The 23,220-nt window shown below is 39.3% G+C and overlaps 1 pseudogene; it reads left to right on the forward strand.

Moving 5' to 3' along the window:
* Window positions 1–13,152: 13,152 nt before the first annotated feature.
* Window positions 13,153–13,559, forward strand: LOC143407601 (2-iminobutanoate/2-iminopropanoate deaminase pseudogene; annotated as a pseudogene).
* Window positions 13,560–23,220: the final 9,661 nt, after the last annotated feature.

Here is a 23,220-nt window from a genome sequence, read left to right on the forward strand (position 1 = left end):
ATGCAAGCAAGAATACAGGGGTGTTCAGTGAATGGGCACAACACTAATCCCAAAATGAGAAGAAGATGCCAAAAGATAAAGATGTTTCCCAAGTTGTACAGAGAAAAGCCAGGATTCTTAGCAAAGGCTCCAGAGGTCCAGGGAGAATGCAGGTGGCTAAAGTCCCCACAGTTTAAGAGGGAAGGTAACTTGTAGTCTTTCAGCTCTAGAGAATTGCAAACAACCCCCTACACACACACACACACACACACACACACACACACACACACCCTCCGCCATCTACCCCACTACCATTTACACCAATCCTTTTCTTCATTTGGAAAATCTTTTGTTCAATCTCCAGTGCTGAGAAAGGAGGAACAGGAGGAAGAAGAAGAGGAGGAGAAGGGGTTGTAACTTTGTTCACCAACCAAACAAATGTGTACACTAACTAAACAAATCTTTGCTGGGTGGTGTGCCAAACAGGCAGGAGGGGAAGGACAGAGGCTGTTTTGTTTCAGTCAGTCTTGTCAGTCTATTCTTCTCCCTTAAATAAATTGTTTCTTCTCTCCCTTCCTGTACACAGGTGTTCTGTATGGAAACTTCTTTTCACAAGACCTACATCCTTGTCAACAGTGATTGTTTCTCCACAGTGGACAACCTATCCAAGCTTAGCCAGTTCATGTAGCTCACTCCCTTGGCCACTGCAATTTGGCAAAGTGGGGTTGTGTGGCCCAAAGAAACCAGTTGGACTTCTTCCATGACTTTTTGCAAAACTTTGGCTGGACAAGAGGGCTCCTTTCTTCCAGCTATAGCGCTATGAGTCCGTATGTGAGCCTGGAAGATATAAAGAGCAGATAAGAAGCAGAGAAGAGTACAAGACAATGAACAAAAACACTTAAGAGACCCAGGATGAGGAAAGCCCATCTAGCTTCAGATGCCTGCTTCAGATCTTCCTGGGTCAACCTCTTCCACTGTCCATCTGGCTGTTTGATTGCATGAGCGATTCCTTTCCTATTCTAATGAAGCTAGCTCCAACTATATTTCTTCCATGTGAAAACACAGAGTGCTCCGCAATACAAACTGGGCATTGCCAAGCTCTTTATTAAGTGGTAAGTCTCCCAGGCCTAGGGAACGACAGGTGTGAGGTCCAATGCCTTATCACAATTAGAAGGGATCTATGGTACTCTCACTATAGGCACCTCCTGGCCCTCCCTCCTCCTATTAATAAAACTTGCCCTTTACTTAATGTTAATGCAGCCAATATTATTGAACACCTATCATCTCTTCTCCTAGCCCATCTGTGGTCCTTTATGATGAATTGATGCATGCCCTTTTTTCTTTCCTGCTTAATTTTATTCAGCATGTAAGGAAAATTAAAGACAGGATTCCATTGATGCCCATCATTGTGAAAATGCAACATATCTTTAGTAAAAAATTGACAAATAGCCACAAGATGGGGCTATTATGCAAGGGACATAGAAGTTATTGGTGGTGCAAGAAGATGCAACATGTTCTGACATTAAGGGCAGAATATTTACATCTTCTTTCACTAAAAACAAAAGAAAAGAAAATATTTTAATAATATATGTGCTTCTAAATTTTTTGTAATTTATTTATTTGTTTTAATTAGGTATAGATGACAGCAGAATGTGTTTTGATTCATTGTACACAATTGCAGCACAACTTTTCATTTCTTTGATTGTACAAGATGTAGCATCGCATATGTGCAGTCATACATGTATAGGGTAGTGATGTCCATCTCATTCCACCATCTTTCCTGCCCCCATACCCCACTCCCTTCCCTTTGCCCAATCAAACTTCCTCCATTTTTCCTATGCTCTCCGCAAAGTGCTGCCTTTAAAAATTCAGAGATTACTCTTCTTAACAATCTAGTGATTAATTCTTGAGAAAATAATGCGTAATTATGACAAGAGATATTTTTTCCTTAGAGATTCTACTACATCAAGTTTGCTTGCTTTCCTTTCTCCCATTTTTTTAAGTTTAATTGTTCCATAAAATAAAATTGAAAGATATTTACTTATTTATTTACAGACTTCAGTTACCTCTGTATTCAATTTCAAACAAAGAATAGCATTTGCTATTTTTGATCAATGCACTTTTGATTTCTGGATCTTCCCCCTCGACCACCCCACCACCCCGCCAATCTGAATTAAACCACTTTGTCCTCACTATTTTTTTCTTCGGGTTTACAGTTTGAAAATCTTGACATGCATGGTTAATAACCACAACATGGCTGCTCGGTGGCACAGGTCTATAATCCCAGTGACTCTGGAGGCTGACACAGGAGAATCTCAAGTTCAAAGTTGCCTCAGCAATTTAGCAACTTAGCGAGGCCCTAAGCAATTTAGTGAGACCCTGTCTTAAAATAAAAAGTAAAGAGTGCTGGGGGTGTGGCTTAGGGGTTAAGCATCCCTGGGTTCAATCATCCCTGGAACCAAGAAATTAACAACAACATAAGGTGGTCACTCTCTTAGAAAAATCCAAAAGAAGCAAGAGGAGAATGAAGCCTAGGTATGCCTTTGCCTTCTCAGAGACCAAACTGTTTGCTGGGGGCAGGTGACCACCCAAGATGGCGGGTTGCAAATGCCAATCTCAGAAGAGATGCACAGAGCACAGAGTCTGCAATGGTTTCAGAGGAAGCCACAAAAAGGAGGCACTCCTGCTCCTTCCAAGGCACCAGTCGGTCTGTGTCTTCATCTCGTAGCACTAACTCAAAATTGGGAACATTCTGTTGAGAAATGGGAAACCCAAAAATAGAACTGCAGAAAGTACTTTGACCTTGGCTTGAAAGTCAGCCCAGTGCTATGACAATAAAGGCCTTTTCCATGAAGATTTTGTTCTTAAAAGCCATATTTCATCTGCATACAGACTCCCAGTAAAACCACACTCAGAAAATGTGCATCTTGGCTATCCTTCAACTGTAAAATCATTATGTTTGGCTCTTGTTATTCTGGACATTGGATCTCCATGTAAGGGCTTCTTTCTGAAATTTCTCGTACAGAATGTTAAAGGTTATAAGCTGTATTAATAGTGACATTTAAGTAAATCTGCTATTACCGTATGTATCCAATACTTAATGATACTTGGAAAGAATTCAAGGACAAGGCGGGAAAAAAATGTTGCATTCAAGTAATACAAAATGTACATGCGTTAGAATTAACTAAAATAAACCAAGAACTTTTGTTGAAGAAATCTACCCAAAGGAACAAGATTATATATATATATATATATTTAAGATTGAGTAATTAAATCCAAAATTAAAGGGTGTTATCCTGTAATTTCTTGCATGTTAGTTATAATATTTAATATTTTCAGTATCAAAGAATTTCAGGGGACCTTCATACCAACTTTGTATATATTTTAAGTCTAACTCTTAAACTGTGATAAAAAGCTATTAAAGAAGGGGGGGGAAGCACTTTTGTACACTTAGGGAACTTTCTAAGGAACAGCTGCCTCCAATTAAACAAAAAATACTTTTTAAAGACTCTTGGGGTTCAATGTTCCTTCAGTGAACTGAAAAATCTGGAAAAATGGACTTCATTAGCAACTGCAGAATTATTGAAAGGATATTTGAAATGCCATTTAATACCTGCAAAGATAGGAACAATCAGTGGTTTAAAGTTTCACCATAAAGATTGGTAAATAACACTGATTATGGGTCTTATTCAAACAGAAAATAACGAATATGTAATGAAAGGAGAATAATGATCCAAATTGCTCTTAATCTTGGAGTTGTGCCTATTGATTGGCCTGGAAATAACAGTGTTAATCGTACGGTAAGAAAGCCAAATGTTTAGAAAGGCATTAGCTGTGAGGAACAGGATACCCATTTCATTGTAGTAGTACAGTATTTTATTGTTTATTTATTTCAAACAACTGTGTATTTAAGAAAAATTCCAGGGTTAACCCAAGTCAAATAATATTCTTCCCCCTACACACAATCCATAACTTATAAAAGCTATTTAAGTACTCTTTAGAATTTGTCAAACATGTTCTGAATACTGGATGCTTGACACACAAGAGAATCGAATAAATAATTTAACTTTCCAAAATACTATTACCGATCTCTCATGGACTTATTTCTAATAAGCTAAGAAGTAATGGCTTTCTCAAAACTATAAACTTAGCATTTTATACTGGCTTTCCTGAAGCACGCTGGCAAAGTTTCACAAACAAATATATTTGTAAAGAAGAAATACACTAAAGAGACACAAAGTACTTTGAAAAATATCAAAATTTCTTATCTATTGCAAAAGCTTCAGAGGATTTTGAATTTGAAACATCTTTTCTTCCCATTAACTTCTCTGAGGGACCCATGTATCCAATTACAAGTTAAATTTACATTTTTTATATCCATTTTTGAGAGCTTCAGTGCATTATTAGATCCTGAGCTCGATATTTGATCACTCTTATTTTAACTTAAATGGTAATAACTAAACATCTGATTACTAAAATAGAGGTTGGAGGGAAATTCAAGCTTTTCTTCCAGGCAAATGTGTACTACCAAGGAACCAATCGGTGCTCAAGCTTGCCAGGTGGCGGCAGCAGAGAGTGCTTTCAAGAATGGCTGAAGACTAGAGCAAGTGTTGCCAGGGAACCCTCGGGGCACCTGAGAACTTGGCAAGATCAATCTGTTGTGGGGAAGTTAGCTGAATGGAGAGGCTGGTAACAGGAAGCACATGCCAGGAGAAACATGAAAAGGGAGCGCAAAGCAGAAAGAAGTCACCAAATCCTGACTCGGACACCGAATAGGTCGCCTGAAGCAAAGGGCTTCAAGATCTCCCACACTTGGATGTTTTGCTGTGTAAAATGAGTACAGTGACTTTACCACCTGGCCAAATTATCCCAAGTCTATGAGAGCGTGCATGTAGGGTGCTTAACATATTGTCCGCTGCTTCACAGAAAGGAATTAACAAAGGCTATGAGCTGTTATTCCTACTCACTATTATTCCTACTCTGAAGCAACAGCTTCAGAGAGGGAAACAAGGGTGCTTCACAGATGTCAAAGTCAGGGAGATGAAAGAAGCAGGGCTAAGAGAACTGTGAAGGTGAGGAATCTCTTTTCTACACGTTGACTGAGCGATGGCTTTTTGTACACTAAGATCCTGTGTACTTCAACCTGTTTCCCAGGAATGTCTGCCTATCCCCCCTCTTGTCTTAGGATATGTTGCTCTGGATCCAGTCATTTCTAGGAGTTGTGCTGGACAGCAAACCTGGTGTCACTTCAGAAGAAGACTCAGTTACCTGACAGCAGACTTTTGGAGTGAGAGTGGGAACAGGAGCTTATTCTATCCACTGTAGATTGTTGGCTTGCTTGCCCAATGACCAATTCTTCGAAGTTGTTCTTATTTTTTATTCGGGTGAATGACCCTTTGTTTATAGAAACTTAGGTTTTTGTTCTTGGGAAATATAGTAAAATTTCCATACCTCTGAGTGTGGATGCTCCATTCTTCAAGGTATTAAGTATGTTGAAGTACTCGCTTCTTAATGAGATCATAGACTTTTTAACCAGTCTGTGCTCTTGAAGAATTCAAGAAAACTTTTTTCAGAGGAATGATAAATGGTTGTTTGTAAACTGAACTCTCCATACTTTATGATTGAAGACTTTGGGAAGTATACTTGGAGTTTTTTTGTGTTTTTTTTTTCCGGGGACAGGGGTGGTAATTGATTTTACAGGACATGTGATAGAGGCCATTCTCTGCAGGAAGGATGCTTTTTCCATTCTCAATCACACTGAGGTGGAAGATGAGCATGTCTAGAGAAGGAAAGAAACTTCTGTGGTCTAAGAAGACTGATGGGTTGGGCAAGGGAGTAAGGTTTGCAGAGGACTAGAAGCTCTGTGAGTGGAGTTTGAAGTGGTCTTGGCCATGCACAGACCTTCAGAGACTGAGCTGGGACCCTGAAGTTTGGTTAGGGTTATATATAAACCCCAAAGTACCCACTGGTCCCTGTAGAGTCAAACACTCAACTTGAATCTTGTAGCACTTAGTAGAGTTTTAATATCACCATCTTTCCCATTTTTAGTAAATGGTACAGCCATATAAATCCACCCAAATGTTCCAATTGAAAACTTCCCTACTCCTTCTTACTCTTCCACTGAATTCACCAACAAGTTCTGTCAATTCTGGCTCCAAACAGACTAGAACTCAAGCTTGTTTCCTTCTCCTCTCTACCATACTGATCCAGCTTCTGCTATTGCCCTCAAGGTAACCGCTGGACCCTTCCCATCTTCCAGCTTTCTCTTTTGACCCTTCTACCCCATTTTTACAGAACAACCTGAGGATTCCATTTACAATATAAAGGAAGTCAAATAGTTCTCCGTATTAAAACCTTTCTATTGGAAGGGTGAAGTGGCACATGCCTGTAATCCCAGCGGCTCGGGAGCCTAAGGCAGGAGAATCGGAAAGTTCAAAGCCAGCCTCGGCAAAGAAAGGCACTAAGCAACTCAGTGAGACCCTATCTCTAAGTAAAAATCAAAATAGGGCTGGGGATGTGACTCAGTGGTCGAGTGCCCCTGAGTTCAATCCCCGGTACAAAAAAACCTTTCCATATCCAGTGTTCTCTGGATAAAAACTGAAATATTTAGCATGGTCTGGACGTGTGAGCTTTGGAGAGCTCAGTGAAAGCCCTGGGCTCTGGGAAAAGCTGCTTGAAAAACTCAATTACAGGACAGTGCAGAGACACCATTCAAAGTGTGAGATGCAAGGTAGGTGACAAGAGATCATGACAGATTTCTTGGGGTTCCTTCTAGAAGGGAACCCAGGAGAAGGATGGACTTCCTATTCCTATCGATGGGAGATGATAAAAGGACAGTAAAGACAAAGTGCCTAATGGTCTCAGCCCAGGATGATAAGGTATAGGGTGCCCACTGACACACCCAATCTAGGGAAGAAAGCAACTTCACTAGAAATCAATGCAACCCTTTGTATCATAGTCTTAAAAACAAGAAACCAAAGCTGTACAATTTACATATAATAGTGGCTTCTATTTAGCAAGTACCTGCTAAGGGGTTGGCTTTATGCCAGTCACTTTACATATTTGATTACAACAACCTCATATGATATTTATTATGATCTCTATTTTCGATGTATGGAAACCAAAGCTCAAAAGGTTACTAAAAGTCAAATGACTAATAAGGCACCAACCAAAAAATTACCACATTACGCTTCTTCATGATGAAAAGGAATAGCTGTGATGTTTATTTCCTGTGCCCCCACCGCTAGGATTAGGGAGCTCCAGGAGGGCAGGGCTGTTTTGCTCACGACTGCCTCCCTACCACAGTGAGTAGCGTCTGGTCACAGCAGACCTTAAATAGGGATTTTTGATAAAAGGAAGAAATGAAGTTTAACAGCTGCTTCCCTTAGTTAGTATTTTAATACAGAGCTTTATAAAAGTAGGAAAAATTAGTGTGAATATCCCTAGGTCCATAGATTTGGTGTTGGTTATAGTTTCTTATTCTCTCCACCAAAGTGCTGCTATTAAAATACAACCATGCCTTATTCAACCAGAGGTTTCCATTAGCAACAAGAATTAATTAAATTATGAGTCATCGGCAGATGACATACTAACGCAGATTATCTCCCTACAATTATTGGGGTTCTTTTCTTTTTCTAATTATAAAAGTAATATAGTAAAGAACACAGCTAGATTTATTAATTTTAAAAAGCAAAGTATGCACCATTATGAGAAGATCTCCAAAATATATTTTTAGTGAAAACAATAACAACAAGATGCAGTATGGTGTTCGTGTTAGGCTCTTCTTCCAAAGGGTAATAATAATCATTATTGAGAGCTTACTGTGCCAGGCATTATATTATACCTGCTGCATGAATGACCTCATTTAATTTTTTAACACTATGTTATCAGTGCTATGTCCTCATTTCAATAATAGCATTACCCTCATATTAATTTTTTTAAAATTTTGAATCAATCTGTAACTTAGATCACAAAGCATATACACACACTGAGTATAGTGACACACACTTTTAATCACAGAGACTTTGGATGCTGAAGTAGGATGATCTCAAGTTCAAGATCAGTCCTGGACACTTAGGTTTGACTCAGTGGTAGAGACCCTCTGGATTCAATCCCCAATACCACATACACACACACACACACACACACACACACACACAAAAGATACATACACATGCACATAAGTGTGTATATTTTTAAATTTTTTTTAGTTGGTAATAGGCCTTTATTTTATTTATTTATATGTAGTGCTGAGAATCAAACCCAGTGTCTCACACATCCTAGGCAAGTGTTCTACCACTGAGCCCCAGCCCTAGCCCCAAGTGTGTTATTTCACATCTATATTTATTCCAACTCCACATATTGAAAGATATAAGACTTCATAAATATCTGCAGTTCAATTCCTATGCCACTAAGTTTGCATTTTTTCTCATTTTACATATATTTTTTTCATCACCAATAATAATGAGAAGCCTGGCTCTGATTATCCTAGATATTTTTACTTATTGTATATAATATATTTCCTGTTGCCTCTACTGTCCTCATCCTGGCAGATTGTCCTTCCCCACCTTCTAGTCTCCAGCTCTCCATATCAGACCTGTTGGTCTCCCTGTTCAGACTCTGGTGCCCCAGACCAGCTCAGAGGGTCTCCTTCCCCCATGCCAGGAGCTCCTGACAACCATGGGAAATAACTCCCTACCACTCCCTGCCCATCTCCAGCAAAGACAGCTCACTTGTCATTCAGGGACTACCATAAGAAAGTGTCTCCTAGGACTCCAGAATCTTGAACTACATCAAACTTAACATGTTAGTAGCTCTATCAGCCCATTCTTAAAAGGACCAGCAGTTAGACCAAAAGCATAGATAGCCCTTTAGCCAATTATATGTCTCAGAATGAAACTTAGAGATGGAAAGAAAAAAAAAAGGAAAAAGAAAAAAAAATGCACCAGGGAGGCAGCTATTTCATGAGCTGAATCCCAAGTAGCAAAGTCACCACTGATGTCACAACAGTGTTGCCAGCTAATAATGGGCTGCTCCTTAACTGTCGGGAAAGGCAAACAGCACAACATTAAAATGGTTCTATTTTTTCCATCCTTACAATAGCAACACAGCGGCAGAGCGTTGATCTCTGAAAGACAAAGGCGGGTGAAGATAAGCATGCGCTAAAGCCAGGGCCACTTGGGTTGTGATTTTCCTTTTGAAATATTAAGTAATATATCCAAAATACGCAGGCCTCCACTGGGATCACTGCCTGAGGTGCTGGTCTGAAATCACCCATCTAGTGGCTCAGCATAGTCCCCTGCTCTGCAGGCCTGCCAGTCAGCCTGGCTTTCTCTTTTCCTCACTTGCTTTGGCTAAGTGGCTTCCAAGGTGTTTCAGGGGAAAAAAAAAAAAAAAATCAGGATTCAAAACAAAGAGCCGATATCCCAGCCAGGCCTGCATTCTCCTATAACTGTATTAATCAGCAGCTGCTTGGACCCTGTTCATCTGCCACTGCCAAAGCTGAACTAAAGTCTGTTCTTTCTCTCCACCACAGGATTGCCTGTGGCTCCCAGGTTGAAAGTTTTTCTCTAGCACTTCTCACTTTCCACTTTGCCACCAGGCACCTCCACCCTTGTCTCCTCTCTTATCTGTCTATACTTTCCACCAATCTGTGTTCACCTCACCGAGTCCCCTCTTCATTACTATGCATTTTTCACTCCCCCCTGCTCTCCATCCTTGGCTTCCATCCTAAACATTTTGAACATGAGGTGAACTCGGTATCTGTGGAACATGTCGACAGACCAGTCTTCCAAATCAGCCAAGTTGCCTCCTCCCCTGACCACATAAGGTAACAAGCTCTCCTTTCTCGGTGCTAATTCTTTCCAGTTGTCCAGTAGTAAAGCTGTCCCCTTCAAGAAATGGTTTGATTTAGGATCCACTCAAGAGACACAACTAAAGAACAAGACCTCCTGTTACGAGGTTGCAAATTCCCAGGCACCCACAACCAGCATTTTGCTTCATTAAATAATAGACACTGGCAGCGATCTTTTCCCTTCCAGGCTGTAGAAATTCCGAGTTCCCCACATCAGCAGGGAAATTCTGGACAGACAAGAATAAGTTGTTTTACTCTGGGAAAAAGCATCTAAACTCAGTTCAGGGTGCTGAATGCTTCCCATTTGTTTTAGACTTTTCTCTTTCTCAACTTTCTCTGTGCCCCAGAAAAGGGGCAGACTTTTGGGTTGTTCAACAGGCTCCTTGGGCCTGTGGCTTCCCACTGAATTCAACCAATGGGGAGAACTAGAGATCAGGAAGAAGGTAGGGTGATGAGGTTAGGAGGCCAGGGTATTTACCCACTATGTCCTTCTCTGTGGGGTAATACAGGTAAACAGGATTTCTCAGTTTCTTCCAGGTATCCCTCTCTTTCCAACTCCAGTCACCATTCTGTCCTTTGTCCCATCAAACCTTGTGCAACAACAGTACTCTTTCAACAACTCAGGGTATTGCACTCTCCCTTGTGATTTCCCTCTAACCTGACAACACCTTTATAAATAATCCCTTTATTAAACTCTCTTCAAATCCCCAATTCAAGTGGACCATCTGTTTCCTGTGGCTAATTTGATGCTTACATAAGATCTCTGCTTAGGCAAAGCAGAAGCAGGTATATTTGAGAAATTGCAATGGTGAACGATCAGGAACCCAGTTACCTAGAAACTGAGGCCCACAGGTAGGAATTCAAGCAATTCTTGGCACAGACACAAGAGAAAGTTCTTTACTGAGTGTAAGTGATACAGAGAAGTGGAAGAATTTACTGACAACTGGAAGTACTAAGGTTGGATGATTGCTAATACCATAACACTTGCTATGCTTATTATATTCCAGACACCTACAATGTTATCACATTTTAGATTATTTAACCAACATACAGATAAAGAAGCTGGATGTGTTGATTATTGCTGTTTTTCCTCCCCAACATTCCTCCCTTAACATCTTCCAGTGATAAGACTGTTCTCTCCTGCAAGGAATTCATTTGAATATTTTAAGTAGGGGTAGTCCTGGCCTTGCACATCAGCACTCCCCCTATCCCACACACAATGTTTAGTTCAGAGAGGGACATGTCGTCACCCAAAGACACCAATGAGTCCCTCTTGAGATTCAAAATGGACATAAGGAAAGAACTGGAAGGATGGTTATGTGAGCCACCACTAGTTGGGGCCACCTTACCCTCTGCTTGGAAGAAGCCATCTTCTGTAACAACTCACACAATATCAACCAGAGAAAGACAGAGACAAGAGATAGATGGAAAAGGAACAAGAGAGATGACCTCATTTGCTCCTGCTTCCACTACCTCTGAAGTCAGTTCTGTCCTAGGATTTTAATCTTGTGAGTCAACAAATACCTTAAAAAAAAAAAAAAAAACTTAATCTAATTTAAGTTGGGTTTCTGTCACTTTTAATTTTTTAAATCCTGTAAGTATATTGAGGCTTACTTACAGTACAGCTGAGCAGTGGTCAGCACATGCGTAGGGGGAAAAAAAAAAAAAAAACTAGCCAAGGCTGGGAAAAGAATCACTGTGATATTGTGAAATATAAATTTATTTGGTTTTCATTCTTGTCTTTTGGAATCTTCAAAGTGATAAGTGGTAATTGACTAATGACTGGCATCTCCCAGGTAACTTCAGGATAGGGACTGGTCAAGACCAAGGCTGAATTAGTGAATTGGGGCTTTTGGCTCTAACCCACCGCCCCCCCCCCAACCTCTGGGAAGATGAGAGTGGCTGAAGGTTGAATGGATCACCAATGATCAGTGGTGTAGTCACTCATACCTGTGTGATGAAACTTCCATGAAAGTCCAAAAGAACAGTGTTCAGAGATTCTGGATTGCTGGACACATGGAGGTTCCTAGAGGGTAAGGACACCCAGAGAGGGCATGGGAACCCCTTGCCTCTCTCTATATCGCTTGGCCTAGCATTTCTTTACTTGTATGCTTTGCAGTATCTTTTACAATAAACTGGTAGGTGTGTTTTTCTGAGATTTATGAGCTTCTTTAGCAAATTAATTGAATCCAAGGTGGGGGTTGTGAGAACCCTGAATTATAGCCAGTCCTTCAGAAGCACAGGTGAAGCAATCTGGAGTTTGTGGTTGATGTGAAAGTGGGGAGAAGTCCTGTGAGAATGAACCCTCAACCTGAGGGATCTGACACTATCTCATGTAGATGTTTTCAAGATCGAATTGGAAGGCATCCAGTAAGTGTCCACTACAGAACTAACTGCTTGCCTTGGTATCAGATACCATAAGTGATGTGAGAATACAGGAGAAAATGAGTTTGTTATTTTTCTATTCAACCACTCAAAAGGAGTGGGTGGGACAATCTTCGGAGCTCACAGAGATTCAGAAATATTTGGTGAACCCACCAACTGGTATGGAAAAACCTTGTAGTAATACAGGGGAACCAGGAGAGTACTCAGAAATATAGTATGTTAGTAATAGGGGAAAAAAAATCAGACCTAGACTTTGTTAACCTGCATAACAAAACTTAAAACAGGGCTTGAAACAATCAAATGTTTCCAAGGAAATTAACTATATTCTAGAACAAATATTAAGTACATGCAAAGAAATTAAAGCATATGCAGCACCTAAAAATGTAAAGTTCACAACTATTGGCATTCAAAAAAAAATTATCAGACATACAAAAATATAACCTAAAAAGATGAAGAAAATCAACTAAAATTGACTCATAATGACACAGATAATAGAATCATGATCATTAAAACATGTATTATAATTATAGTCCATGTGTTGAAAGTAGAAGAAATCATTAGTATGGTAGGGAAAGACATAGATGGTGATATAAAAAAGATTCGAATCAAACATCTAAGGATGAAAAGTGCAACATGGTACATGAGATGAAAAATACACTAAATGGGATTAACTTTAGATTAGACATTGTGGAGAAAGCATTAGTGAATTTGAAGACACATCAATAGAAACTTTTCAAAATGAAACAGAGAAAAAGAACTCACAAAAAAACAAACAGTGAGCTTCAGAACAACCTCAAACAGCCTACTATTCATGTAGATGTAGGGCCCAAGAAGAAGAAGGAGAAGAGAGGAGAGAAAAAATCTTTTTAAAAAAATAGTTGAGCATAATACCCAGAGAGACCACCAGCAACTGGCCTCTCCAGAAAGGTCTAGCCATGTCTTACCTGATCAAAAAGGTTTTCAGCATCACAAAAGCCCCAGGGTCCACTGGTCCCTATAGTCAAACAGTATTAGTCAACAGGATCATTTACATCTCTGAACAGACAGGCATCGACTCTTCAAGCAGAACATCTTGTGCCAGGAGAAGTAGCAGCAAAAACTAAAGGAGTTCTTACAAAGATAGGTAAAATTCTGAAAGCTGCAGTCTGTGAGTTCACTAATGTGGTCAAAGCCACTATTTTGCTGACTAACATAAATGATTTCAATACTGTCAGTGGGATCTACAAACAGTATTTCGAGAGTAATTTTCCTGCTAGGGCTGCTTACCATGCTGCTGCTTTACCCAAAGGAGGGTGCTGAGATTGAAGCAGTAACTGTCCGAGGTCCTCTCACAACAGCATGACTACAAGTGGGCACAGTGCTGTTCTCATCGTTTCTTTAAATTAACATCTTGATTTTTACAATTGACATTGGAAAGTGTACATGTGACTAAAATATCTGAGGTTACTGTGGGAACACCATAGCAGAAAGGGATCTGACATAAATATTAGATAATGAATCTAGTTACTGATCCTGCAAATTACACTTATGTACACTCATTGCTGAATGTGAGAGAAGAGACATTCATTAGATCATCACTCAAACAAATGAAAGTACAGGGAAAATAACATGTAAGAAAAAGGAGTTATCGTTCCTGAAAAATACGGAAAAGCAAACCTGATTCAATTAAATCCTATTAATTTCATGATGTGAATATTTAGTTCCATATGTGATTCTGCTTTTACTTGAGTAAATGTTCAATCTTGAATTGTAGAGGCAAAGGAGAAAAAAGTGAACCAAAATTTTATATAGATTATAATATTTTTCTAGTGGAAATAAAATAGACCTGCAGATTTCCCTACCAAAAAAAAAAAAAATTGGGAAGATTAACACACATCTGTAATACCAACTACTCAGGAGGCTGAGGCAGGAGGATCACAAGTTCAAGACCAGCCTAGGCAACTTGGGAAGACCTTTTATCAAAATAATAAATTGCTGCAAAAGAATAATTGCTGCAAAAAGAAAAAGTCTGAGGAAATAATGGCTAAAAGTTCAAATTTGTTGAAGAAATCAATATGCAGTTGAAAGAAACTCAATACTCTAATAAAACACAATATCTAACTACACCAAGATACTTTATAATCCAACCAGGGAGCCCATCTGCATGGGCAGCACCCTGACAATCACATGTGGACTTCAAAGAGCAATCATGAAGCATTTCAAGGATGCAGGTGTTCCCTTCGCTAGTGGACTTGTCAATATCTCAGCTAAGAAAATTCTTCTGGGCCTTCTAGTGGAATGGTAGGTAGCAAGATGGGCATTAGGTTACACTTGATAAACCCAGTCCAACATTGTTATGCCTGTGAACTTCTTGTGGATTTTCTGTGGATTTCCTTCTCCACATCATATCAGAAAAGCTCTGGCATACCATCCTCATGGATTATAAGCCACCCTTGAATCCAGGTTTTAGTGAAGTGTTAATTAGCATGGAACTTACACATTAAATACAGATTCTCCAGGAAGTCTACCCATATCAATGAATTAAGCCAAAACTAATGTTATATCCTTTTTGGACAAATATCCTTGGAGAGCTCCCCAGGTTTCTATTGCTGAATATTATTATCAAGGCTTTGATATTAGGCAAGTTATTTCTTCCTAGAGCATAGTGTATATTATGCACCTGGAACTTGCTGAGAGTTGACCCTATCCAAGGGTCCACTTGTAAAAGGGGTGATCATGGTGAGACTTAAGGGCAATGGGCACTCCTTTATAAAAGGAATCTTCCCTAGGTTACTTCAGCAGTGGGAGAAATGCCCATAAATTATGTCGTGCACATAACCTATCTCTCTGAAATGGCTGGGTTATTTCAAAGCTAGAATGGCTTACTAAAAACTCAGTTACTGTGTCAACTGGGAAACCACTATGGGAAAGTTGGAATTGTCTCTTACAGGGTGCAGTGTATACTTTGAATTAGAGACCATTATATGTGGTATCTTCCCTATAATCAAATACATAGGTCTGTGAATCAAGGAGAGGAAGTAAAGGAGCAAGCTATTCTTAAAAGAAAAGCCAGTAGAGCCAGGTACTTGTGGACTTGTCAATAGTACACCTGTGGTACACCTGTAATCCCAGAGGCTCTGGAGGCTGAGACAGGAGGATTGAAGTTCAAGACCTGCCTCCACAACTTAGTGAGGCCCTAAGCAACTTAATGAGACCCTGTCTCAAAGTAAAAAATAAAAAACAAAAAGGGCTGGGGATGTGGCTCAGTAAAGCGTGTCTGGGTTAAATCCCCAGTACCAATTAAAAAGTAAATTCAGTCAAGGAAGAGGATCAGGAGGAGAGAGGAGGGAGGGGAGAACTGGAGAAAAATGTTGACCAAATTATATTGTTCTACTGTGTGCATGTATGAATATACAACAACAAACCCCACTGTTTTGTATAATTATAATACACCAGTTTAAAAGGCATCAAAGAGCTAATGATGCAATAAAACAAGTGAATTCAAAATTTTACCCCTAGAAAAATGAGAATTTGCTAATAACTTAAAAATAACTATTTCTCGTCCCTAGTCCCACTTTTCCCCATTTTTTACTAGGCAACAGGGTTCTCAAAACTATTGAAATCCAATTTTAGCTACCTAAAAGTGTGTTCAAAGTATATTATAAAATGATAACCTTCTAATAAAAGAAATGAGCAAAGATTCCCAAAATGAGCAGTAGAGTGCCTGAAAGCAAAATAAAAAATAGGAGAGCCCAACATAAACCATTATGTAGTGTCCCCAATATGTTTCCTGAGTCCTTCTTAGACTGTTTAGTTCGTCTTCTTATTTGAGATAATAATTAGACAAGCAGTTCCCTGATGTTACAGGCAGAAAAATTATCCTTCAAGTTTAGGGCACTATTCCAAAGAAACCTTATGAGAACAACTGTCCCACCCACAGTCCTTCCTTCAATTGGCAACACTCTGCTACTGCAGTGGTGTGAGCACACAGTTGAGTTAGAAGTTAAAGTGGCACACCTGTAATCCCAGAGGCTCTGGAGGGATTCAAATTAATGTTATTCTGTTGGTGCTCCTACAGTTCAAAGAGCAATGTTAATTGAGATAAAAGCAATTAATGAAAAGAATTATGGTTACTTTACTAGTATGACTGAGTAAATGTCGTTTCAGGACCCCAAACCATATCATATTCCCCTAAAATTACTTATTCAATTTCAGGTCAAAGAAAATTTCTTTTTAACAACTCCCTGTGAAAGTTCTCGTTGATTTGGACCCTGATCAATACACCCCCAGTAGAGCAAATCTAGGAGCTGGAAAAGTATCTTAAGTTCCTGTGAATAATATCTGGATTCTGGAAGCCTGGTTTTCAGACTATTTCTTCTTTGATTAATTCTAGAAAGCTCTAGAAGAATTGATATCCAAAAAAATACAGAAGACAACTCTAGCATAAAAATGGCTGCCAAAGCTTTAGAATTAGTTGGAACAGCTTTCCTTGAGATAAAGCTCTTATTTAAAAGTCATTTTTAGGCACTTAAATTAGGCAATAACATGGAACAATATGACTAACCCTGACCAGATTGGAAACCATTAATTTGTTTGATAAAGGGTAAGCAAGTTCTAGAGCAATATGTTAGAGAATAAATTAAGAATATTATTTAGCAAGAAAAGAAGAGCTCAGGAAAAAATTAAAATCTAACTTAAAAAACAAAAAAAAGGATGTTCAGTCAATAGTCATTTCTCTTAAGCGAAGATATGTTATCTAACATAAAGTCAAAGCTATGGAAAAGCCAGAAAATCTCTTCTCTCCAACAGAGAGAAACTATTATCCATATCCAAACATGGAGGCTCAGAGTGTGGAGTAGTGGCAGGGCATCTTCTCTCCTTCCAAGGTCATAGTATGCACCATAGCTTGCTGAACGGCTAAAAAGAGAAGAACAAGCCAGTGAATTGGTGCATGCCATAATCCCAGGGATTCAGGAGTCTGAGGCAGAAGGATCTCGAGTTCAAAGATAGCCTCAGCAAGGCCAAAGTGAGCTCTGAGAAACTCAGCAAGACCTTGTCTCTAAATAAAATATAAAAAAGGAATGGGGATGTGTCTCAGTGGTTAAGTCCCCTTGGGTTCAATCCCTAGTACCCAAAGTAGAACAAAACAAAAATAGATTCCTATTCGAAAAACTTTTTAAAACTATTTGCACTGCTCCAAAGTTTCTTTTTAAATTTTTTTTTAGTTGTAGGTGGACACAAAGCCTTTCTTTTTATTTAGTTATTTTTATGTGGTCCTGAGGATCTAACCCAGTGCCTCACCTGTGCTAGGTGAGCTCTCAACCACTGAGCCACAACCCCAGCCCCCAATCCAAATTTTTAAAATTTTTTATTCCAAATGTTTTAGAAAAGGGTTATGCAAACAGGAACCCCCACACTAAGCTGGAACTATATATGTAAACTATGTAAATCCAATCGAGAGAACAATTCAGCAATATATATCAAAGACCTTAAAAATATACATATCTTTTGAAGAAGATATTTCAGGTTAGCTTTAAAAAAATCATGTTTTAAACAATAATGTTCTTCATAAAAAATGATTAAAATGCCCAAAGAAAACTATTAAAGTTTTTTTCAAACTATTAATGTTCAGATGTTAAGTAGAAAAAGAAATTTAGATTACAAAACAGCATGTCCACTCTTTTCCATTTTATAACTGTGTATGTGTGTATGAACGTGAAAAAATATGGAAAGATTTAGAATTGTTTTTAGGATCTTTCTGTTTGTGTTTTCTTTTTCCCTCTAATTTTTAAGAGTTCTTTCTTAACGACATATTGAGAGCATCCAACTACTTCAAAGAGTATTATGAATTTCTGGCTAAGTAAGATGATTGAAAATTAAGCTCCAGTGCTGAACTGTTCGCACAGCATGTTCTAAAACACCCTCTTTCATCTGTAATAGCTGCTTGCCTTTCTGTGGACCTGTTGCTGCAGCAAAGTTGGGAAATTATACCAACATATGTTCCATTGTCTCTGACTTGTTTGTGCCAATTGATGGAAGCTGAAATATGGAACACATCAACAAGATAATCCTAAATTAATTTATGCTTGGACGTGGAATATGACAGACACGTGTGTATAGATGTGGACATATTCACCCCCACCAATCCCCCAGCCTTGTCCATACCACCTCTTGGCCCGGGTCCAACTTACAGCCTGGGGCCAGCAGGGCAGCACTGAGGAAGTCCCTGGAAACCAAAGGGAATCTGAAAAAAAGATTGTTTGATGATGGAGATTTGGCCCTGAACTCTGTATAAATGCAGAAATACCCACATATAATCAGTAACTGAATAATATTTTACCTGGAGTAGTTTAATTCTTCACAACTCTTTGATTAGAAGGGGAGTTTTATTTGTGTGAAATCCTTCAGATTTAGGGAAATGGTGGCTGATGAAAAATAGTACATCCTGGCTGAGGTGGCTACAATTTGAGAGACCCAGTGCAAAATGAAAATGTGGGTCTTTCATTCTAAGACTATTGAGAATTTCAAGACAGTGACCACAGAGCCTTAAACCAGGTTCAAGAGCCTTTTAAGCTCAGGGCTCTGTGTGACTGCACAGGTCACATGGCCATGAAGCCTGTGCTAAGTCTTGGCATCCAGGAAGACACAGGATCAAATTCTGTTTTTCATTTACAAGTGGTATCTTGGGTAAGTTACTTAAACTTTCAAATCCTCAGTTCTGTCTTCTATAAAATGGGAGCAAAATGAGAATAGTATTGTCTTCAGGATGCTCACGGAGACTAAAATAGACAACCAATGTTGTACTAGGCATAGCATAGTCCCTGGTTCATAGAGACTCTGTCTTCTCTATCCTATATACTGCAGTTAGAGTTCATCTCTTAAAATGCAAACTTGAGTGTCTCTTCCTGAAACAAAATGAAAATGCATATTAGGACATATGAGGACCTTCAGTATTCAGATTTTTATCTTTTCCTCTACACTTGCCACCTACCTCTTTCCCATTTGTATCAAAGTCCAAAACATATTATGGACTTTATTTCACTTTTTTATTATAATAGCACAGATTTCATATAATAAAGGTTCCTTTATGCTAGGCACTGTGTTAAACATTCTGTTGGAGTAAATACTCATTCTCCACTCCTGATGTTTCCCCCCATGAGTGAAGAACTTGAGCTGTAACAGTCCTGGGTATTTCCACCCCCATGGATGCTCCTAGGAGAGGAGCAATTTATCTTACTGGTGAGTGTGGAAGAAACAGTATTTGTAATTCAGACTCTTTCTGTAGCAAAATCTCCCCACAGGGAACATATGGTCTCAACTGATTTTAGGTACATTGTATGCTTACTGGTCACAGTCTTTGCCCAGTGGGGAAACCTATTGTCCAGTACTGCCTATTACCAGGTAGTAGGCCTGTCTATTTTGGGTACTCAGCTTCCAGAGTCTGAAGCTTTCCATCGTCCACTTTATTAATGATAATAGTCTCCTGTTGGCCATACTCTTGTCTGTTTCTTATTTGGTTCAGAAAGAATATTATATTTGGGAAGAAAGAATATTATACATTAAGGCTACTCCAACCCAGACTATATTCATTACCTCCTTTAAACCTCAGAACTACCATATGAGATATAAATTTTTATCATTCACTTTTACAGATAAGAAAAGTGAGGATTAACAATCAAGTAAGTGGCATAATCAAGATCTGAACAGGTCTGTGTGATGCCAAAGATGATGCCCTGAAAGTCTCCCATTTTGTTTTTGCAAGAAAGTTTAATAATAAACTGATAAGAACATCCAAAATTTGGGTTGATGTTGAAAAGAAAGTTAACACGGTATTATATCAAGTATACTTACATTCTATTTGGCAGAAAAGTAAGCCAGGCTAAACTTAAATTCAGCACATGCTGAATTTTATTTTAAGGAGAACAAGCTGCAACCATAATAAAGAACTGTATTTACAGCTAACAGCAATACCCACATTACTCCATAGATCTTACACTACAACCTAAAACTACATTTCATGATCTAGAAGGTCTGAGAAATAAACAGTAAAAGGCATGTTTCTGAAGATTTATTATTAGCAACCATAAGACTAGCAAATTTTTTTAAATCATTTTGTCCATCTTCTCTCAAAACTTATGCAAGACATCTCTTTGATGATAAACTCACTCTGGTTTGAACACTTGAGTATTTCCAATGTTCTGTGTCCTCTTCCACTCCCCACCTATCTCAGAGAGGGTTTGGTCTCCCTACCCCCTTGGTGAGAAGGGAATTTAGAACATTTGAGGTAGCAGACTACCTACTCATGACCATGAGATGCATTAGTTGTGCTTATCCCTGTTCCTTCAGATAGGCACATAAATGGCTCACCAAAAACTCACTACTACTTGTATTCATAACTTAACTCTTTCTCCATATAATCCTAGTTATTGTCATGATGGTCTTTCATAAAAATTCCTACCAAGACTTTATTCCAGTGCACTCCTGTCTCTTCTGGTCCCAAGAAAGTCAATGCTGTGCCTTGGTTTCCTCTTTGTCATATCTGCATCCCCTTCATACTTTGCTCACCAAGATAAGTTCCATCTGTGGTATGTGTCTAATCCTGTTGACTCAATGCACTATGCTTCTGCCAAAGAAACAATACAGATAAAATACTCCTAAGCAAATAACTACTGATTAAAACATAGATCTGCCCATATTTCCCATCTATCCTGCCTGATTTGACATTTATCTCTATTGTAATACAATGCTTAGCACTCTTGATTTCCTTTTTTAATGTTTTATTCAAAATTGGAAATGGAGTTCCAAGAATATAGAGGATGAGGGAATATAATTTATATTTCTTGTAATCTTCATTATTTTTCAAATACACTTTTCTTATAACCAACACTTCAAGACATGCCTAAAGCAGCTGCGGACAATGGGAAGCATGGGGAATCCTGGCATGGAAAAGGCAATCCTAAGGTGATCTTGACACTGCAGTCTATTGGAGAGATTGTCTTTTCTTTGAAGAAGAAGGTTGACTGGTGGCAACCCACAGGAAGCTCTATAGAACAGTTATAAAGTCTAAACATGAGTTCTAGACTACATGGGTATAAAACCCACTTTACCAGGCTTCATTTTTATTGCCTCATAGATATTCACATAACTTGGTGGATAAATAGGGAGTATTTTGCCCCCAAAATTTGAGGCTCAAAGACATAAATGATTGGCTTCAGAACATGTCAAATGTAATGTCACGTTTCAAAATATAAATTTGAATCCAAATCTTCTCAGTAACCTAATGATAAAAAGGACTTCCTGTTACCAAATTTTCTGGAAAAAATGACGCAGAGAATGTCGGAGCATGGCACCAACTTGCTCTATCTTTTTTCATAGGTTGAGGGCCACCTCAGAATCTGCAGGTCTTTTACCCTGTCCAGTAGTTTAGCTGCCTATCTTCAGTCTTCTGCCAGCAACAGCCCGTTACCCCTCTGGTTAAGCAGACAGTTCTAAATAGTTGTTGTTGGTTACCATGGTAACAGACGCTTAGGTTTCAGCTTCAAATGCCCCTTTTAATGAAGCAATTTCAAGAATAGTTGTGATAAATTACTAGACCACAGACTTAGCTGTGGGAAGTTTTGTTTTGGAAAATCCAATTAAAAACATGAAGAAGGAATGAGCAGCAAATACAATAGAAAGAATAGGGCCCATTTGAAGGGACAAATGGAAGAAAAGCCAGGTCTGACTACCAAAAGGCAAATAGGAAATCAATTCAAACCAGAACTTTAAGTTACCAACTGATCCGAAAGGGCTTCTGGCCAGTCTGAACAAGAAGAATGGTAGTGAGAGATGCCTAGGGCAAGAGTTAATGTGTGTCCTGAGAAGGCCTATTTTGTCACCAATCCTGGTAGTTACATGTCAGCAAAAATCTGCTTTTGGTCTCCACATTTCTCCATTTTGGAAACCAAGAGACAGTGTCACCTGGAGAAGACAGGGTAAGCTATAAAATGTGGAACTTGACATAGGTGAATTTTATGACAGCCGAGGGTATCCACATATCCTAAGGACATAGCTGTCCCGAAAATGTTCCAGGATTCTATTATTAGTCTCTTATTTGTTGCACCCGTTAAAAATTTCGCCAAAGGATAAGTGGAGTTAAAAACTTTGCTTCACCATTACAGAAAGAAACATCTCCTAACTACCCAAAGGAAGTCATGTCAATCACCCCTGCTATGTTTTAATATAAAAGCATGTCTCTTCCATGGGACAGCTGAAGTTTATGCACAGTTAGGGCAAGAGAGTATCCTGAAAGAGCTTTCATGTACACTGCAAGTGTCGTGCCAGGCTCCTCAGGTCCCTACAGGAACGTCTTACTCTTGCTGCTCACGGAAAGCACCAGAGAACAGATGTATTACAGTTTGTGACAGGAGAACAGCCTGTGGATTCCGCCTACTCCCTCCAGTCCATCTGGGAGGTGGGTGAGACTGGGAGCTCACAGGGAGGGGGGCCCCTCCTGGGAATCCCTCAGGGTAGCATGGCTATTGGTGCTTTATTTTCGGTAGATGGCACTGTGTCTATGGAGATAAGCACAGGAAGAGCCTAGATGGGCAATCTTATTGTTTCTAGAGAAAGCACACTGCCTGTGAGGATGCACAGACTTTTTTGACTTAGTAATATGGTAACACAAATACTATTCAGTATTCATGTTAGCTCCTTTTGGAGCTCAAGGAACTTTATGATTTATTACGCTGGCTCAGACTCAGGGCTGTGGTGGAGCCCAGGGACATCCTCTGAGGGATAGAATTGGGATAAGAATAAATCACTCTGAATGTTCACCTACTTTATCAACCAACACATACTTCAGCACCTGTACTCCATCTGTGCCCTGGATCCCCAGCCTGTGTAATGGACCTCCCCCTTTGTGACATACACAGGAAGTTCTGGCATCCCAGTTCCTGTCTGGCACCTTGGACGCCTCACACCCCAAAGTCAAAGCTGCCAGACAGTTTTGTGCACACCGGTGGTCCTATATAGCACGCTTTCAG

Source organism: Callospermophilus lateralis, chromosome 9 (assembly GCF_048772815.1).
Source record: "Callospermophilus lateralis isolate mCalLat2 chromosome 9, mCalLat2.hap1, whole genome shotgun sequence".
Classification (NCBI taxonomy): Eukaryota; Metazoa; Chordata; class Mammalia; order Rodentia; family Sciuridae; genus Callospermophilus; species Callospermophilus lateralis.